Here is a 5,555-nt window from a genome sequence, read left to right as displayed (position 1 = left end):
ATTATTGAAAAATACATGTAAGTAAAAATGCTTGCAGTGGTTTTATTATTTTATGTTATCCAATTATATTCAATGGATTAGTGGTTAATTAATATTATATTTATTTTATCACATAATAATTAGTAATATATTAAAAAATTATTATTTATGTCAATTTAGTAATATAAAGATAATGAAGAGTATTTTTGCTAGTTCAAATGCTTCTTAAACTCGTGCTTTTATATAATATATACATAGATAATATATGTTTTTTTCCATGTAAATGTAATATTTAAAAAATGAACTTATTTATTTATAAATTCATAAAATAAAAAATATATGTTATAAATAATTAAAAATAATATGAGGGATAAATGAATTGAGATAACCATTTATAATATGAAGAATGAAAGCATAATTCAGCTTTATTTTGAATCAATAATATACATTAATTTCATACTCAAACGCAACTAATTCATTATCATTTTAATCACAATGCTAACAAAATTTAAAAAATAAAAAACAAAAGTTATATGTGAAAATCAGTTTCAAATTTAGATAAATTATAAAAAGGAAAAGTAATGAGATATCAAGATAATTTGTTCATTTCATAGCCTAAATTATATCCCAATTATGAAACAACCTTAATTTTGACAGCTAGACTATTGGTGACAACTTGTACTATAAACCTGTAGGTAACAACTAGATTCAACATTAGAGGTGGTGTCCCTCAAAACAAACATTAGTGGTTGGTGGCTAAGTTAAGAAGATTCGACTGCCAAGTGATTGTCAACTTCTAAAGTAAACCATATGTTACAACCTGCTCAATTCAATATATATATTATATAGCCAACATGTCTTTAAAATTCACACTATAAAATCTCATAAGGAACATTGATTGAATGTAAAGAGAAAGGGAAAAGAAATTTCTATCGTATTCAGCACATGGCATGTTACCATCCAAATCTCTAGTGTTTACAGTCCGTAGGCAAGAAGCTGAGCTCGTCGTCCCATGTGAGCCAACTCCTCATGAGTGTAAACCACTCTCAGACATGTGATCAAGAGGGCCACCGATTCCATGTCCGAGGGTTCCATTTTCACCAGAGCAACCTTTCCATGAAAGGGCAGGACCCTGCAAGGTCATAAGGAGGCATTGGCTAAAGCTCTGGTGTTTTATTATCCATTTGCTGGTAGATTAAGGGAAGGACCTACCGAAGCTCATAGTTGATTGCACTGGTGAAGGTGTCTTGTTTATTGAGGCTGATGCTGATGTTTCGTTGGTGGACTTTGGTGACGAGCTTACCACCATTTCCTTGTGCAGAGGAGCTTCTTTACGATGTCCCTGGTTCCAACGGTTTGCTAAATTCTCCATTGTTGCTAATCCAAGTATTTGTTTTTTTAAACTTTATTCTTCTCTAATTTATACACAACATGTAAGGAGTAATCCACTTTACTAACATCAAACTATATTATTTTTTACATATCATATATATTAGTTTTTTTACTTGTGGGGTGTACGGATTGACTATGTATATCAATTAAAATGTATTAAATATTATTTTTTTATATTTTTTATGAATATATGAAAAAAAATACAAATTGATTATTCAAAAAAATATTGTAAAACCAATAAGTGAAACAATAATAAAACACTATAAATTCAATGCTTTTAAGAATTAAAAACATTATCTAAATACTATTTAACAAAAAAATTAATTTAATGATTATAAATATGAAAATTTAAAATTTATATTATTTAAAAATTTTAAAATGTGATTTTTAATCTATTTATAAAAATGTTGTTATAAAACTCTTTAAACTTTTTAACATTACTTATATTAAAAATATGTAGGTAAATATATTTTAAAATTAAGTTTAAAATTGTTCTAAAACATGTTAATAAATATATTTCCAATATTACGTGTGTTGCAAATAGTTTTACGTGTTTATTTTTTAATTCACTAAATAATATGTTTTATAATATAAAAAATATATTTTTACTAATTATATGAGGACCTGTTAATTTTTAAATAATTTATAAAACAAATTATTATTTAAAAGTAATAAAAATGAAATAAACGAAACAATCGATGGTAAATAATAAGTAATTAGTTCAAATAATATAAATCAATATTTAACTAAAGCACAATTAAACTTTTTGAACTTAAGAAATTCACAAGGTTTACTGCTTTTAAAATATGTTGCAATCATATAATAAAATTTTAATTTAAAATGTTAAAAAATATAGTAAAATTTTTAAAATTAAAAATTGAAATATGACTTTGCCAATAATAATAAAAATAAACTGTTTTCAAAACAGATTGTAAAAAAAAGTTCTCTATACATTTTCTTAAACTTTCTAAAATTTTCTCCATGCATTTTAATTAATACACATCAAGGATTAAAAAACTATTTTTTAAAATATTTAAGTATTTCAAGCTCTATGCAAGTAAAATTATCGGTACCTATACAGCATCCAATTAAATGTCATGAATTAATCCACACCAACTTAATTTAGAATTTACTAACAAGTATTTTATATATTAAAAATAAATATTATTACTCGGGTGTTTTTATCTTTCTAATTTTTTAAAAAAATTTATAAAAAATAATTTAAACCTAAATTAATTTACAAATGATAGTACTTGAACTTAAGAAATCAAGATCTCCAAACCCTCAATTTTTTGTTTCAAGGCAAAACCTCCTTTATTTCTTACATATCTTTTTTTTTATAAATACATTTTTATTTTTTACCTAGGTCGTGAGTATGACATAGTCTAGCTTATATATATTTGAGTAGGTAACACGGTTAAATGTGGTGGCTTCATCTTTGCACATCGGTTTAACCACACAATGGGTGATGGAACTGGCCTCTCCCAATTCATGACTGCCGTAGGAGAGATAGCACGTGGTGCACTTGCTCCCTCAACGCCACCAGTTTGGGAAAGGCATCTCTTGAGTGCTCGAGATGCACCACTCATAACATAGCAGCATGAGGAGTACTCTCACAATACTTCAAGTCCAGAAAACGGAACAATTATTCTGGCAGACAACTTGGTTTGTCGTTCATTTTTATTTAGACAATCCCATATTTCATCACTCCGTAGATTTGTCCCCATAACCTCCGTTGTTCAACATTTGACATCTTATCTGCATGCTTATGGCGCTGTCGTACGAAAGCTTTGGAACTTGATCCAAATGAAGATGTTCGCCTTATTTGCATCGTTAATGCTCGTTTCAAGTTCAATCCCCCTTTGCCATTGGGATATTATGGGAATGCACTTGGCTTCCCTGCGGCTTCATCAAACATTGGAAACCTAACCCAAAACCCACTAGAATATGCATTAAAGCTAGTGAAACAAGCCAAGACAAAGGTAACGGAGGAGTACATGAAATCAACAATGGATTTATTAGTCACTAGAGGTCGACCAAATATTAAATTGGCGAGATCCTACATCGTGTCGGATTTAACAAGAGCAAAGTTCAAAGATATTGATTTTGGATGGGGTGAAGTGGTCCTTGTAGGACCAGAAACTTGTTGGGAGCTAATAAGCTTTATATACCATCTAAGAATAAGAAAGGAGATGATGAAATCATAGTTCCAGTTTGTTTGCCAGCCTCCGCTATGGAAAATTTGTTAAGGAGTTAGAAGACATGTTGAAGGATGAACCAACGGTTCATGCTGATATATAATAACATACTCTAAACCCTTTTTTTATTAAATTTGAATTTCTAACAATAAATGTGTAAGCCTATTATGCAATGATTGGTATTTCTCAAAAAAATCAGAATATTTCATGTTACGTAAGCAAGCACTGAATTGTGTAGAGTTGAAGATCTTTTAGCTTGGTTAATTGTATTATCAACTTATATGTGTTTCTATTTTTTATCCTCTAATTTTTTCTTTGGTGTGTAATATACCGATTAAAATTTACATGCAATAAAATTGTTTTTTGTTGCCACAAATATTAGTTATTGGGTAAGGATATGGAGTTTAATTTAATTGAGTAAAATATAACAATACGAACAACAACAAGAACAGGCTTGTTTGTTGATCCCTATTCTACAATTAAGTTTATAGCAGCAACATCCACAATTATTTCATATTAAATCCATCCAATATAGTTACTATCATTAAGCAAAAGGTCATAATGATGTGTGCTATCATTAAGCACCTAGACAATTCGATTAGATGAAACACATGAAACATAGTATTCCCACAAAATAAATCAAGAAATTCAACATCAACTACACCAACATCAACTACAAACAACTCTTTTGAAACTCCACACATACTTTGCCAAAAGACACCCTTTGTTAGTGTCTCAAGGCTGCAAAGTCTTTTTTGTCATTCAGATAGTCTTAGTTAAAGTATACTTTTTAGGGAGATTGTTAGCTTGATTTAGGAGTTGGAAGCTAAGTTTCTTAACTTGTTTAGGAGTAGGAAGTTGAATTTGCTAAGATTATTCTAGCTTGAGTCATGTATATAAGCATTGTGTGGTTAACGATTTTATCAATTCTCCATTTTATTATGTGCTCTATTAGCTCTTATGAAACAACTTGGTACCAAAGCCTTTTTCTGAGGACTAGAGAACATGTAGAAAAATTGAAAGATACATTTAAGAATAAGAAAAATAGAAATCAAGATAAACAACTATTGCTGCCACTAGTTTGATAGAGAAACTATCAAGCATGGGAATGAGAAACAAGCAACATGGAGGTTGTGATTGTTGGGAAGCTATCGAGCAAGATTATGAGGTTGTTCCACTTCCCAACAATCCAACTATGAACCAGATCAAACTAAAAAAAAGAGAACCACCAAGAAGGAAAAAACAAAGGCTGGCATTTATGCTACTATTTCACCAGCCATCTTCAATAGAACTATGGTTTTTGGATCAACAAAGAAGATATGGGACTACCTCAAGGCTGAGTATTAAGGAGATGAGAGGATCAAGAGCATGAAGGTGTTGAACTTGATTAGGGAACTCGAGGTAGTCTGAGCCAATAAAAAATACTCAGACAAGTTGATTGAGATTGCTAACAAGGTAAGGGTTCTCAAGACTAATCTCTATGGCAGTAGACTGGTGCAAAAAATACTAGTTTCTCTCCCTAAGAAGTATGAAGCAACAATTTCTTCTTTGGAGAGTACCAAGGACTTGACATAGTTGAGAGTAGTCAAGTTGATTGGTGCTTTACAAGCATAACAGGAACGGAGGCTAATGAGGTAGGAAGGAAGCATATAAGGAGCACTAAAGGCAAAGATGCAGTAGGGTGAAGGATGAAATGGCAAGAAGTGAAAAGAGAAGAAAATTTGTGGCAACAGTGGTTCAAAAGCTACTACAAAGGGTAGTTGTGTTGGAAACTCCAACAAGTACTCTTCATGTAAGTATTGTGGAAAACAAAGCCATCCCCATTTTAGGTATTGGAGAAGGCTATATGTGAAGTGTAGATGGTGTAACTTGATGGGCACATTGATAGGTTCTGCAAAGAAACAAGAAATCAACAACTAGGTGGAGCATATGTTACAATTAAAAAAGAAGATGACAATTGTTTGTTGCCTCTTGTTTCTCATTAAG

The 5,555-nt window shown here is 30.5% G+C and overlaps 1 pseudogene; it reads left to right on the top strand.

Annotated features, from left to right (window-relative positions):
- Positions 1 to 929: 929 nt before the first annotated feature.
- LOC121203515 (benzyl alcohol O-benzoyltransferase-like) lies at positions 930 to 3,628 on the top strand (annotated as a pseudogene).
- The last annotated feature ends 1,927 nt before the right edge of the window (positions 3,629 to 5,555 follow it).

The sequence above is a fragment of the Gossypium hirsutum genome, chromosome D13, assembly GCF_007990345.1.
Source record: "Gossypium hirsutum isolate 1008001.06 chromosome D13, Gossypium_hirsutum_v2.1, whole genome shotgun sequence".
Taxonomy (NCBI): Eukaryota; Viridiplantae; Streptophyta; class Magnoliopsida; order Malvales; family Malvaceae; genus Gossypium; species Gossypium hirsutum.
The sequence above is the reverse complement of the archived record's forward strand: the minus strand, read 5'-3'. Positions and strand labels throughout refer to the sequence as shown.